We start from the raw sequence: 16,571 nt of genomic DNA, 5'->3' as shown, positions 1-16,571 counted from the left end.
CATAGAAGTTATTAACAGGAGGAGGCCATTCGGCCTTTCGAGCCTGATCCGGCATTCATCATGATTCTGCTGATCTTTCAACTCAATAGCCCAATCCTGCTTTCTCCCCATAACATTTGATTCTATTCATTCCAAGTGCAATATCACGCTGTCTGTTGTACACATTCAAGGTTTTGGTATCAACTACTTCCTGTGGTAATGATTTCCACATGCTCACCACACTTTGGTTGAAGAAATGTCTCCTTAAATGCCTCCTAAATAGTCCAACTCGAATCCTCAGACTGTTTCCGCAGTTCTCGCCAACACGTTGTACAGGATGGCAGCACACATAAATCAATTCCCCATCCTCACACTGTGATTTTCTATTACTGTTTTCAAAGTCCCATCGTGGAGTAGAAGTGAACAGTTAACGCCTATTACGCAGCAGAAATCATATTCTTCAGTTCCATAACTTCAAGCTTTTGTTTATTCCAAAAATTAGCATTCGTGCCTCACTGTTGTATAACGTACACACAGTGGTTCTGAGGGAATCACTCCTGAAGCAAAATACCTCGAACCTGACAGCTATCTCGATCGTAAAAGGCATCACTTAATATCTCCTTTACTCAGACGGTTTTTTTCAAAGAATCACTTCAGTCCCCAATAAACGCAAATGGGTTTCTTTCCATTCAGTGTTTGATTGGACCTCATAACTTTAAGACATTCCTGTGAGGAAAAGGGACCACATTTTCTTTACCTCGAGCATAGAACATTATCGCGCAATATAGGACCTTCAGCTCTCGATGTTGCACCCACCTGTGAAACCAACCTGAACACCATCTAAACTGCACTACTCCATGATCATACGTATATCTATCCATTGACCATTTAATTGCCCTTAAAGTTGGCGAATCTCCTACTGTTGCAGGCAGTGCGTTCCACTTCCTTACTATTATCCGAGCAAAGAAACTACCTCTGAAATCTCTCCTAGATCTATAACCCCTGAATTCAACTTTTGTCCCCTCGTGCTAGACATCACCATTCGAGAAAAAATGTTCTCACTCCCCACCTATCTAAGCCTCTGACTATCTTATGTGTTTCAATTAAGTCATCTCTAAACCATCTTCTCTCTAAAGAAAGCAGCCTCAAGTCCATCAGCCTTTCCTTGTATGGCCTCCCTTCTAGACCAGGCAACAACGAGTAAATCTCCTCTGAAGCCTTTCCAAAGCTTTCATATTCCTCCTGTCATGCAGTGACAACAACTGTACACAATACTCAAAGTGCGGCTGCAGCAGAGTTTTGTACAGATGAAGCATGATCTCATGGGTCCGAAACTCAAACCCTCTACCAATAAAAGCTAACACACGACATGTCTTCGTAACAATCCTATCACCCTGATTGGCAACTTTCAGCGATGAATCTACATGAACACCGAGATCTCTCTGTTCATCACATTACCAAGAATCTTACCATTAACCCAATAATCTTCATTCCTGTTACTCCTTCCAAGGTGAATCACTTCACACTTTTTCTCATCAAACTCCATTTTACATCTCTCAGCCCAGCTCTGCTGCTTATCTATGTTCCTATGTAATCTACACCCTCCTTCAGCATCATCGACAATTCGACCGACCTTAGGATCTTCTGCAAATTTACTAACTCATCTTCCTACGCGCTCCTCCAGGTCACTTAGAAAAATGACAAACAAAAGTGGCGAAAAAACAGACCCGTGCAATGCACCAGTAGTAACTGAACTCCAGGATGAACATTTCACATAGCCACCAAACTATGCCTTCTTTCAGCATGCCATTTTCTTATCCAAACCGCTAATTAACATTCAACCCCACGCTTTCCTATTGTGTGCAACAGCCTACCGTGGGAAACCTTATCAAACATTTTACTGAAATCCATAAACACCACATCAACCACTTTACCCTCATCCAACTGTTTCGTCACCTTCTCAAAGAACTCAATAAGGTTTGTGAAGCACGTCCCAGCCTTAACAAAGCCGTATTGACTATCCCTAATACACTTATCCCTCTCCAGATGATTAAAAATCTAAGCTCTTCAAACATTTTCCAACACTTTACCAACAACCAGCAAGGCTCACTGTTCAATAATTACCAGAGTTGTCTATACTTTACTTCTTGAAAAACGGAACAACATTTGCAATCCTCCAGTCTTCTAGAACTAAATCTGTAGACAATGACGGCATAAAGATCAAAGTGAAAGGCTGTGCCAACTCCTCCCTCGCTTCTCAGTGAATCCTGGGAAAAAAACATTCAGCACAAAGGATTTATGTATTTTCACACTTTCCAGAATTGTTAACACCTTGTGAAACTCAATCCCATCTATTCCAATATCTTGTATCTCAATAATCTCCTCGACAACGTTGTCTTTTTTGTTCTTGATTGGTAATAATCTTCCTCTAGTCAGATTTTAATTCCTGATGTACCGACAGAACGCATCAGGGTTTTCCTTGATCCTATCCGCCAATGATCTCTCACTTCCCCTCCTGGCTCTTCCTCGCTCTCTCTTTAGATCTTTCCTGGCTAACGTCTAACTCTCAAGCGCTCTAATTGAGCCTTCACGCCTCATATTAACATAATCTGGAGATGCTGGTGTTGGACTGGGGTGTACAAAGTTAAAAATCACACAACACCAGGTTATAGTCCAACAGGTTTAATTGGAAGTACACGAGTTTTTGGAGCGACACTCCTTCATCAGGTGACGCACCTGATGAAGGAGCGTCACTCCGAAAGCTAGTGCACTTCCAATTAAACCTGTCATCTTAACATTAGCCTTCTGCTTCCTCTTGATAAGAGATTCAACTTACTTTGTGAAACATGACTGGCTCGCTCGACAACTTCATCCCTGCCTTACAGGTACAGGTACATAATTCACAAGATACACATTAGCTGTTTCTTGAATAAACTTCACGTTTCAATTGCACCAATCCAGTTCACTTTCCTTCCCCATCCTATGCGTCCTAAATCTTCCATGATCACATCATGAATGCCTTTCAACCAAACGATGACTCTTGCCCTGCGGTAGATACACATCACTTTCCATTGCTCTAGTAAACAAATGTTTAAAACTAAATAAACAAAATCTATTGCCACCAATGCAACCATCTGACCAGACTGTTCACAAGCTGTGGTTTACTCGTGACCTTGTTATAATCATCAGACTACTTTATACAAATTCAGCAAGACGACCTACTTGTTCACACAAACTAACTCCTCTCTCGAAAATGCCTCAGCTGACCTGCGACCATAACTTCAAAGGTATCCGAGATTTTCCCTCATTTTCCACGCTGAGTACCCATCTTCAAACTCTTTGAAGTAAGTCTAATCAGGATTCTGCTGCCAAGAACCTAAATTGGACTTCTTGTTCACCCATCAACGTATTTTCTCAAAGTCAGACAATACTTTCGAATTAAATTTTTGTTCCATTTATTCAAATTCAGCCACAGCCACATTCATGCTATTATAACGGCCCAAGATAAACACACTCTTAGTTCATGGTGATGGTACATTGCTGACTTCGTATTAATATCCAATGTCTATCATTACTCAACGAACGTCATTAATAACACTAGAAAATATCGTTTGTGAAGTTTTATAATAAAATAATACATCACATCGTCAAATACACGTACGCTTACTAAATGTCAAGTTATTTATATTTTTTGGTTCATTCACACTTGAGTTCTGCCCCATGAGCTCCAGCAACCACACTGTCAAGAAACCGCGTAATTTCAATCCAAAATTAGATATCAACATACTGCAATGCTCTCTGTGATAATGACTATCCATAACTGTCTCGGTAACCAAATACACCTGCATAATAACTGACTCCACCTGCTAATGAAGTTCTCATGCATGTGTTTATATCTTCGCGATCATTCATTGTGGAAACAACAGCTTGTGATACCTTCCAACAAGTATTCCAACAGGTACACTCGATTGAATTCATCTGAACGACGTTCACACTCATATTCAGCACATGCCGATGCCAATAGGTTATGAAACTGCTCTTGGCCTTCAACACTATCCTTCCTGCAAGACCATATGGATTGGATTCGTACAGATAATGTAGAAAAGACGGGAGACTAAGACACCTGGACAAGTGCAACAGTCCATTCACAATGCTATTTGCAGAACAGAAAGAGGGTCAACAGAGTCACATCAGACTGGAAACAAACTCTGCCTCTGACTCGTCACAAAGGCTGCCAGAAATATTCTGGCTGTTGTTATCTTATGAAAGGCAGATGAGTGTCCACCATTTCAGGAAAGTAGTCCGTGGAATTGGTTTTTAAGTAAAGTTAAGAAATTGGCATTCAAGAGGTTATTTGTGGGAGTGGTGTTCGGGTCAGCCTTGTGTGATTTTACGATAGGGAGGGCATAGAGGTGAACGTTATGAGAGCTTGTCTGTTTATTATCAGACAATCATTATGGGAGGTATTATCTGTAAAATCAAGCTGTGAAGGGGAGATGTGCAAAGACAGCCTACATATGGAGCTCCGAAAAAAATGGTTGAATAGTTCATTCGAATCACATGTTTTCGACATATGTTGAACCTCCTGCAATGGTGCAAGGAGGTAGGATTAATTCATCATTACATTGCAAAGGCCCCCCTAGTGATTAGTAACATTAACGTGATTGCATTCACTTTCAAACTGAGGGAGAGAAAACTGCTGTTTAGCATAGGATATTATGAGGGCACGAAAACAGAGCTGGCTGATGGGAATTGCAAAATAATCTTAGAGGATAATTTATCCATGATATAGTGGCAGACATGTAAGGAGACATTTCAGATCACATAAAGAGGTACATTCAAAAAATGAAGGAAAATTCCAAGTTCGGACTATTACCTGTGGTTTAAGATTACCAATAAGCAAAATGGACAAACAGATGGTAAGTCAAAAAATTAGACAGAATAGTAAAATTTGCAGAACTGAAAGATATGAAAATTATGAAGTATTGAATCATCAGGTTTTGATAGGAAGCTCACCAGAGATTAAATCAGAGAAGACGAATCCCTGCATTTAAAACAAAGTAATTGACAAAGTGAACGTCGGTCATGTAGAAAATGAATGTGGGCAAATCATGCTGTAAAACAAAGGAGACACAAAAATAAATAAATAGAATACTTAATTTACATGAGGTCTCACGGTAGGGAATGCAACAACATTCCAGGAACTGTAATGAATAGACAAATGAAAGGAAGGAAAAAAGCGTGGAAATGACATGCAACAGAAAGACAGGACTGGGTTAAAATGTACAGCTCGGGGGCCAACACCTCCGGGCCCCTCGTGGCATTATCCCTACGTTCGAACATAAAATGATAGTGAAATAACTAACGTTTTTAGTTTATTGCTGCAGATCATCCCCAATGCTGGAAAAGCCCTTTAGATTGCAAGATATCATATTTAACAAGTTCATCAAAACATTTTAACAAAGCAAACAAGAAATAGCACGAGTCTGTTTTCGAAACTGTCATAGCAAAATATTCGAAGCTACTTAAAATGAATTTCAACTGGATAAGTTCAAGAAAATCATGGCGTTATAAAAGAGAAATCGTATTTGAGAAATCTGCTGGATAAAGTGGAATCAGTGGTTGCACTGTGTGTTGATTTGCGAAGACATTCAATAAAATGTGACATCAAAGTTCATTGTCGACAATGAAAGACCAAGGAGTTAGAACATTGAAGAGGAGAAGAGAATAGCTGAGGAGCTGAAATTGACAATGGGTGTGCAGGAGTAATCCTACAGTTTACAAGTGGTGTGCCAGACGAACCAATGTGGTAATTGTAACTGTTTGCAATGTTCCTTTTGCTAAATTTACTGAGCTCTCAAAAATAAAAAAGGGGAATTAAGTCTTCAGAGGGCACAAGGAAATTAAAAGATTATCATGACATGTGTGAATAATACGGAAAATGATTGTGGGGTTTGGTGATCAAGATGACCAGTTGGCAAGAGGAAGAGAAAACAACAATCAAAATGATGACAGATTGTACAACACGAAGATGCAGAATGACCACAGTTTCCAAATGGATGGATTGCTTGAGGTTCGCACACATGGCCAGCAAATAACTCAGGAAATTAAGGCAATGATATCATTTATCAAAAGGAAAACTGGATACGAATGTACAGAAAAAGAGTGGAATGCAGATGCTGGAAATCAGAGTCGATAGTGTGGTGCTGGAAAAAGCAAAGCAGGTCATGCAGCATCCGAGAAGCAGGAGAATCGTCGGATGCTGCCTGACTTGCTGTGCGTTTCCAGCACCACCCTCTCGACACAATCGACAGAGGTCATTTTTTTTTGTTTCAGATAAACCAGATACATGCAAGCTTAGCCTGGAGTGTAGTGTGGCAGATTGTTCAGCTCATTCACAGGAGATGCAATTGCATCAGAGGGTGTTCAGAAAAGGGTTACCTGACAATTTCATGGAATGAACCGGTTATCTTATGAGGAATGGTTTTGCAGCCTCCTGGCTGAATGTTTAATGGAATGCTGCATATGTACGTAGATATTACATTATCATGCTCATGAAAAATACTGCAAATCAGAAGAAGTCAGTATACAATTGCCCAGTAATATTTGAGACGTCCAAGGAAATACTGTTAATGATTCCTATGGAGCAGCAGGACATTGTCACGAATTTTATGACATTGCATGCTGGATTGGAGGATCGGCTTGGGTCTAATTTGCCAATAACTGCAATAAAATTGCTAAATACTTCTGGAGAACGCAGCAAAGTTAATGCCATATTTTATAGGGTAGAGTGCATTTATATCCTAAATTTGCTGGTGTAAAAATTTGCTGGTGATGCCGACATTTTTTTAATCAAATCGACAGATATTCTTAAGAAATGCAATATTTATAACGTAAGCAGCATTCCCTGTGTTGTTGGAAAGGAGAGGAATTTCCATGAAATACTGGAAACTTCAGAGCCAAATGGATGCATTACAGCGAGTAGTATTTGACTACGATGATAAAAATAGCAGAGCTAATTAAATAACGACAGAGATGGTAATGGAATAACCAGTTGGAAACAGTGTGAGTAATTAGCTTGAAGATAACCAATAATGCAGATATTAGATTCATATTGCTGGCAAATTTCAATATTAAATATATGTTATCTGTGTAAACACAGCTGGCTCAGCGAATATACCATCGTCTTATTCAGTGTTTTCAGTGAGAGAAAACAAACGTCAAATTTACCCTGAAAATCTCTGTCGGCCATTTTAGGGAAATACATTTGAAGCTCAATTTGCATCATTTCAGTATTCTATGAAATTCTCAAAATAACAATTGACTGAATGAAATAAAGTTACATACATACAAAATTAAAATCAGTTCTATAGTTTTTCAAGCAGGCATGGAAACAATTGTTTTGGGAGAGTTTCAGGTAGTAATACGTTACCTGAAGCCAAATGATTATCTCATTGCAGCCTTTCCTCTTCCCTTCCAGAAAATTTCCGACATACAATTTATTCTTCTACCTTGACGATGAAATACATGAAACTCTAAATCTTTTTTTCTCAGAACCATAATTGTCTATGATTTCCCTTCAGACACAGCACTTATCTGACCATACTAGGTACCATACTATTTCTTGGGGGGGCAGGACTGATCTGCATGGAGAGAGCATACTCAGCGAGACCATATTCACTGGAGAGCGAAAAATGAGGGAACCCTCATGAACAGTTACAAAATTCTAATAAGATAACGAGGAATTTCTTCACCAAGAAAGTAGTGAACCTATGGGATTTTCTGTTAGAGAAAACTGTTGAGTCCAAAACATTCATTGCTTTCGAGACCAATTCAAAAAACGGTCTTAGGCCGAAAGGGATGAAACAACATGAGAGATAACGGGTAGAAAGATTGAGCTGACTGATCCATCATGATCATACTGAATGTTGGAGCAGTTTAGAGGGTCTGGTTTGCTGCAACTTGCATTTTCTAAGGTGTCACGTTTTATATTGAACGTTATTCTTCAGGTTAACGTCATTTTCTAGTCTGCCCAGCTGGTCTGTTTTCCTGCAAAATTAACTGCATACTTTCTCTTATGGGAAGATAGAGAGCAGTTATTTGCGTAGATCGTGCCATTCAGATTTGATTTTGGGTCAAATTTTAACAATTTGGTTTGCCATATATTATAGCCTGTTGGTGGCAAATCACAGGCTATAACAGAGCCATATTATTGGAATTTCACACCACATTACCAATACTGCAGAGAAAGATCTTGTTACGTTTCAATCACTAATAACAGTGCCTTCTGCCGGGCAACCTATTCCACGCATCCCCTAAATGCACTAATATCATTTTTTAAAATACTTTTCACATTAGTCTACGAATGCCGAAAACGCAGAAGTCGTTGTTTAGTGGAGTGAATGCTTCCTTTTGTGGGATTGATAATACAGAAAATGCAGACTTTTCTTGTATTCGGAGGTGGCAGTGTTGAACTGTGTGATCAAGGTCTGAACTCACACGACACCAGTTTATAGTCGAACAAGTTTTTTTTAAAATATCACACACTTGCTGCCTCTTCGTCAAGTGAAGCCTGATTTCTGACCATTTCTTTGTTAATTGTTGTCAATTACTAACCACATATGTGGGGTTCCCCTCAGATCATCCTCACGCCTGGCTACCTGACAACCATAACACAGCAGGGTGGCTGCATTACAAAAACAATGCTGTTGTGTACACATCAACTCATCGATCCTGCTTTGTTTGGTATGATGTCTAAATCCTGGGGATCCATGAGATCAAGGCAGAAGATTCTAATTAGGTAGGATTATGTGGTTAAAATAATTGAATCGGACAGCAATGAGTGTAATCAGTAAGTCAAAGATAAAATTATTCCACTTTCCCACCCAAGCAAAAAAAACCGAACAGATGGGCTACATGATTTCCACTTTAACTCAAACCAAAAGCTTATGCAAAAACTCCAGTGACTGCAGATTTCTCAAATGGTCGACGAGCAGATGAACGGTGTTCTGTGAGATCAGATTTCAGGTCATCTGGTTTCATGCTGAAGTACAGCGAAATTAATCTCTGCTGGTTGGTCTGAAATGGGGCCCTGGTGAAATCTGTGCACAACCTATTCATTATTTTGCGCAATTCGAGGACAGCTCCAATCAACCATTATTGTCAAGCCCACCTTTAGCAAGCCACCATTGTTCTAGTTTCAAAACTGGACGGCATATTTGCTGATTTGGTGACAATGTTAATGTAATCGAAATTATTTTACACGATAAGTCTTTCCTTTTGAAACATATTAATTTTGAACACAATCCAAATCAATAATGTCAACAGAAAGATTTCTTCAATCCAGACTAATGGTAATTGTTTGGATGTGAAGGTTTGCATCCTTAGGGCACACAGTCATGTGTAGTACAGCCTCACAACTTGGGTAGTTTCCTGTCTTAACACTAAGATCCCCGATCTACACAAATGAACATCTTATGTTCTTGTGCCAAACAAGATAAATATTTAAATATTGGCTTGTTTCCAGTTACATTATAACTTGATATCTTTATATTCACAAACATTTGCTCAAATAAAATCTGCAGATGAGTTTGAAATGGAAGACACATAAATGACAGCATACAAGATTTGTTGACGAAGAAATGGTCTGCTTTTCAATTGTGCATTTCAGCCTGTTTTAACGAGAAAAACCATTACTTTAACTCGTCTACAAAATCATAGCGATACGTAGCAAGGGGGTCACTTACTAGGTTTCACCGTTAGAAAAGTGCCGCTTCCTGCATGGTAGTAGTCACAATCCGTCAGCTCCCATTCAACGCCATTCAAAAAGCGTCAGTGAAGCAAAAGTCCTGTAATAAATAAGCCAAAGCACATCGTTTCCACCATATTCCATATATATTCATAGCCTTAACAAGTCTTCATTTGTTAACAGTTTAAATTCACTCACACATCCGCTATCTCCAATGCGAGTTTGGGTGACATTGGAAACGTCAGCATGCCGAGCTATAATCAACAATATCCATAGAATTCCAGAAGTGAACGAATTGGTATTTTTGTTAACACCATAAAGCAGCATTCATTACAAAAAGCTCATTACGAAATCATGCCCATCAGACGTAGAAAAGGGAATTACTGTTGGAGAGGTTTGTGCTGTGCCTTGTGTCACTGTGCAATCCAACACAGTCACACACAGCAGCGCAAACATGTCGCATTGTCATTCATACAACAAGCACAAGTCGTTATACAAACTGCAAGCTGGATTCCGATCAATGTACACTTTCTGACATTTGTTTCAGAAAACCAGGTTTGATATCCGACCAATCTCCCGAATAGCTGGCCATCCTGATAACCAATAAATCAAAGTGTTTGCGGTTCTGGTCACAATGTGTGCTGGTAGTTTCTGTATTACAGACGCCGAGTTCTCGATTGTTGTGGTCATCACAGCTGTCACAGTGATAAGTCCCAGGACAAAAACAAATGCTCACCCGTCACTAAGTTGAACAACAGCACTGAATATCCAAGCGCACGTTCTCTGAACGTTCCTGCTCAATTTTGTTCACTATCATTTAGAACCTGCCTCTTGCTAATCCGTATCATAAATGATGGCCTCAAAGTGCATGTTGAGCGTTGACATGACGAAACAAGGCCAATTTACTTCATGGACGATGTGAAGATGTTTTTGTCTTGGTGGAAGATCAGGTTTATTACTGTGGTCAACATCCACTTCACAGTTATATGCACCACTGTCTTCAACTCTCAGATCACGAATTCGCAAAGAAAAGGACTTTGATCCCTTGTTCACTGTTTCAGAGTATCGTCCACCAATTGATATGCGGCTCCACGTTGTTGCATCCAATTTTGTCAGATACCAGTACGTGCTATGCAATGCACAGCTAGAACTTTTTAGGACACAGTTGATGGTCAGCGATTCGCCTGTCTCCTTCGTTGATATTCTCGGTGTTTGCTCAACCCATGCAGTAAAGACATCTGGACGGAGAAAAATATATTTAATACATGACATTTACCTCTCAACAGGCGAGGATCACACAAGGACATTTCAATAATGAAAACATGGTCTCTATTGCGAGGAACATCTATAAGAAACTGTACTTACTTGGTAAACAGGTTAAAAGGCACGAAAACAAGAAAATATTCATTGTTTCTGCACCAGCAGACAGACCTTTACACGCAGCCAACGCCGGAATTAAATGCCACCTGTTCTGTGTAACAGTGTGTGTCGGAGCACCGACCTTATAAACCACGGGACACTGTGTTTATTTGCATCAAGTGGAGCGAGAAACCAATCGCGTTGATTCTAACTCACGAATTGTGATGGGCTGAGCTTTGCGCAGAAGAACCGTCATCCCATCATGGAAATCTGCATCAATTTAGAATGGTTAAATTAGCAGCATGCACTTAATTTCCTTGTGTTTAACTTGGTGATATTTTAGTTTCATATCTGGGAAGATCTATCATGTTCAGACAGCGAATTCATGAACAAAGGGGCACACTTAAATAATTAAGACTGTAACCCACACATGGTGAACTCTGAAAACCGAGTGGCTACATAGCCAAATGTATGCATGCTGTACTCACCAGAACTATAAAACAGATAGAAGTTTCACAAACGATTTGCTTCTGGAGAAACTTCCAGTCACGTTGATATAATCGACCTGGGTGTAATCCTCGAGACGGTGCTGCTGAAATTTGTATGTTCTATTCAGCTACAAATTATGGCAAGCAATTTAGAAGATCAAAGAGACAGAGATGGATTGGTGTGAATCAGTTTAGAAGCAGCAGACAGAATTCACGATCAATTATTAAAAAGGTTTTTGGGAGTTGTTAATCGACAGGAGATTCGATATGCTTTGAATTCCTAAAAGTGTTTTGTTTCGTTGAGGAAGACTTCTTTTTGAGCATAACGTTCGAGCTTGGTTCGACTTTACAGTCAATAGAAAATCCATTTCGTGTTTGATAAATCACTACAAAATAGCGCAAACAATAAATCCCAACACGATATCAGAGCTCAGCGTTCGACTCCAGCCAAGAGTTTGCATGCTGTGAATTCAAAGCATGCACCAGAGATTCTTTCCCATGTTGCCTGACACGTGGAAATATGAATATGAGGAATACATGAAAATTGCATTTTCTTTGTTCAAAGAACTGCAATTATTGGTTCAAATAATACATGTTTGAAATATGACCAGAAAGCTTTTCCATTGAGAAAGAGAAGTTCCAGAGGTTGAAGAATCTGGAATCAGAAGCCGTTCATACACGTTTGAATGTAAACTCTTTTTCGGAGGGGCCGAATGCACACCGTCGTCGACAAGGTTGTGACGCTGTGATTTTTTTTTCCCTGGGTTGTAGCTTCATTTCGGGAAGCTTCATGAGAAGGGCTCCGATTGAAACTCATGGCGTGAAGTCTGAACTTTGTACTGTTATACTCAGACATTGCTAACGCTGTTGAGCATTTCCCCGTTTTTCATGCAAAATGTTCAGCAACATCGCATGCTGTTATAAACATAAACAAGTGAAGTGGGAGTTAAAGATCTTTAATGTGAGAGAACGTAACCTGATACCACACTCTTCAGAATTTTGCAAAATGAATAGCCTCGTTGTGTCGTCTTGAATGGTTTTTAACCTGTCTGGAATGGCCTTAAACATCTTTCAGGTAATAATTTTGAGAGGGCATCCAGTTCCAACTGTGTTCAGAGGAGTTCCATTGTATTTAGCAAAGAGGATTCATTTCGGCAAATGACACGCAAAGTACATTTGGAAATGTTTGCAAATCCCATCTTTTATGGAGGCTTCCTGGACATTCTACATCAAAGACTTGAAATTGGATTTATATCTCTGGGGACGGTAGTTTGTGGATTATTAGACAGAAAGTGGGTACAGGAGATTTCGTGGCTGTTAGACACTTGACGCAGTTTGATTTTCTAAGTGAGTCATTTACAAAAACTGGAAAGTGGGGCTTGTTTGAAAGTATGGTGTTGACAGCCCGGTATTGTTGACAGGTTTGAGTTAGGATTTAAGAAATGAATGGGACTCACCAGGAATGGACATCAGATTTCTGTTTGCTACAGATATTATACCCTGATAAAATAAACGGACGTTTGTCCAGATTCAGATAAAATGATGTATTATATTGAATTCTTTTTAAAAAATTTCACAACTTGCCTGTACAGGATAAGTAAAATAAAACTTTTAGTTTAAAAAGACAACATCAACATGATGTGCAATAAATCGAATAATACTGAAAGGCAAATACAGGAAACACGAATCAGAAACAAGATCAGAGCAGGAAGAGGCCTTTCGGCTCTTCAAGCTTTCTCTGCCATTAATCACGAGCATCTCAACCATCTAATCATGATTTCCCCCCAACAGCGTTGATCCCAATTTGTCCTCGGTGTTATACCGAGCACACATTTGAATACTTTCAACGTTTTGGTGGTGGAGGAGTGTTGTTTGTCAGGCTGGAGGCCTGGGACCCAATGGTATTCCACAAGGATTGGTTTTTTTGTCCACTGATTTCATCATTTATTTGAAGAATTTGGATGTCAACATCCTAGTCAAAGTTAGTAAATTTGCAGACAGCACCAAGTTTGGAGGGATACCGGGCGGCAAAGCAAATTAGCTCACAGTACAACAGGAGGTTCATCAGATGGGCGAATGGGCCGAGTGATGTCAGATTCAGTTTAACTTAGATTAATGTGTGTTGCTGCATTTTAGAAAGGCAAATAAGAGCAGGACCTACACTCTTAATGGTAAGATACTGGAGAGTGTGGCTGAAGAAAAACAACTTGAAGTGCAGGTTCATAGTTCCTTGAAAGTGGAATCGCAAATAGATAATGAAGAAGGCGTTTGGCATGCTTGCCTTCATATATCTTGAATATAACATTTGAGAGTTCATGTTGCAGATGTACAGGACATTGGTTTGGCCATTTTTGGAATATTGTCTGCAATTCTTGTCTCTTTCCTATGAGGAGTATTCTGTGAAACTTGAAAAGGTAAGCAAGGATGTTGCCAGGATTGAAGGACTTGAGCTCGAGGGAGAGTCTGAATAGTCTTAGGATGTTTCTTTTTCACCTGTAGCGTTAGCGGATGAACGGTGACTTTACAGAGGTTTTTCCAATCATGAGGGGCATAGACAGGGTAAATAGACAAGGTCTGTTCCCTTGGTAAAGATAGTCAAGAAGTAGAGTGCACAGGTTTGGACTGAGAGGGGAAAGATTTTAAAAAGTCTAAAGGGGCTACTTTTTTCATTCAGACAATGGTGCAATTTGGAATTAGCTGCCAGTGGATCTGGTGGAGGCTGGTACAGTTACAGCAGTTAAAACCAATATGTATGGGTATATGAATAGGAAGACGTTGGAGAGCTATGATCCAAGTGCTGGCAAATGGGAGTGGATTAATTTAGTTTATCTGATTGTTGTGCATGTGTTGCACCACAGAATGTTTCCGTACTTTACATCTCTATGACTCAATACCTCCTTCCTATGGTAATGAATAAATGAACTACTCGGCAGCAATAAACATCATGTGATATCGTTCAGCCTGCAGTTTGAGAGTAAGAAGCGTAAAACAGATCATGGTATTTAACTCATTTGAAGTAACGAAAAATACATGGGGTTGTGGAGACTGGCCAGACTTTTATTCGGAGGGAGGGTTAGCAGAAAGATGCCAAAGAGCAACGTCTGGTGTTTCTGAGGCAATTCGGAAGGCACAATAGAAATTCATTCCAAGGAGGAAGAAATATATTTAGGTGAGGATGATGCAATCACAGCTGACAAGGGAAATCAGAAACAGCAGAAGAAAATGATGGCGAGTGATGGTGAGTGGGAAAAGAAAGATTAGAAAATTTCTAAAAGCGGCAGTAGGCAATTGAGTTTTAAAAAGGTGATTTGTCAGAAAAAGCTAGCTTTATTTCAAAAGATGACTAGAAATTTGTTTCGATATACAAAAGGTGAGAGAGAGGCAAGAATGGACATTGGACCACAAAGAAATGAGACTGGAGAAGGAGATATTATGAACCAACAAATTGTGGACGAAATGAATGGGTACTTTCCATCAGTCTTCACAATGGAATACTACAGTAACATTGCAAGCATTCAAAAAGTCAACGAGCTGGGGTGGGTACAGAGTCCATGGCTAAGGAGAAAGTGCTGGGGAAGCTGAAAGTTCTGAAGATGGATAATTAACCCTAACCAGATGGACGTAAACACTGAGTTCTGGGGAAGATAACTGAAGAGGTCATGAGGGCAGTGGTGGCGCATTTTTTTTTAGGAATAACTGGAGTTGGGGAAGATCCCAGAGCATTGGAAAATGGCTAATGTAAAACCGCTGTTTAAGAAGGGAGGGTGTCAGAAGACTGGACATTTAGGCTAGTTAGCCTGACCTGGGTCGTTGATAAGATTTTAGATTCCATTATTCAAGATGATATTTCACAAAGCTTTATGTGATTGGTAAAACAGAGTTGATTCAGCATAGATTCGTCAAAGGGGAGTCATGCCTCACAAATCTGTTACAAGTATTTCAAGAAGCAGCCAGGAAGTAAGACAAAGGAGACTCAATGGATATGATCTATTTGGATTTCCAGTATGATTTTAACAAGTACAAGGGGCTGCTAAATACGATAAGAACCAAGGTGTATGGCACAACTCAATGACATACCTGGAGAATTGGCTCACTGGCAGAAGGCAATATGTGTGGATAAAGACGTTATTTTCAGGATGGTAGCCAGTGACTACTGGAATTCTGCAGGGTCAATGTTGGGAGCACGATTCGCTTTATTCATAAACGATCTGAACGAAGAAACTGAGGGCATTGTTGCCAAGTGGCAGATGACACAATGATGAAATCAGGGACAAGTAAGGTTGAGGAAGCGGATTGTGCTGAAAGATTTGGACAGTCTGGGGGAATGGCAAAGAAGTGGTGGATGGAATATCATGTGAGTAAATGTAAGGTTATGAATTTTGATTGGAAGGATAAAGGTGAGAAACACTTCCGAAATGGGGAAGGACTTTTGAAACTTGAAGCATGACGGGAGTTGGGAATCCAACTTCAAGATTCTCTTCAGGTTTAACATGCAGGTGCAGTTGGTCTTCAGAAAAGCACATGCAGGTTTATCATTCATATCAAGAGTGCTACACTGCAAGAACGGTGATTTACTACTGATACTGCATAAGGTTCCATCAGGAGCACATTTGGATTATTGTGAGCAGTTTTGGTCTCCTGTCTAACAAAGGACGTGTGGCATTGGAGGGGATATGCAGTGACTGTACACTGGATACCGGGCTTATCTAATGAAGAGCAGTTGAAGATTCTACCTTAGTGCTCATTGCAGTTTAGCAAGATAAGGGTGGAGTATCATTGAATCTTACAGAATACTGAGAGACCTGTATATAGTGGGTGCGCAGACAAAAAAAAAAATCACTGGCAGAACAGACTTCAACCAGAGGGCACAGCCTCAGAATGAAGGGACGGTCCTTCAAATTTAGATGGAGAGGAATTTCTTCTGTAAAAGTGTGAAACGCGTTGCCACAGAAGTCTGTGGAGTCTAAATGATTGAGTGTATTTAAGACAGATTTAGG

Source organism: Chiloscyllium punctatum, chromosome 36 (assembly GCF_047496795.1).
Source record: "Chiloscyllium punctatum isolate Juve2018m chromosome 36, sChiPun1.3, whole genome shotgun sequence".
NCBI classification, from domain to species: Eukaryota; Metazoa; Chordata; class Chondrichthyes; order Orectolobiformes; family Hemiscylliidae; genus Chiloscyllium; species Chiloscyllium punctatum.
The sequence above is the reverse complement of the archived record's forward strand: the minus strand, read 5'-3'. Positions refer to the sequence as shown.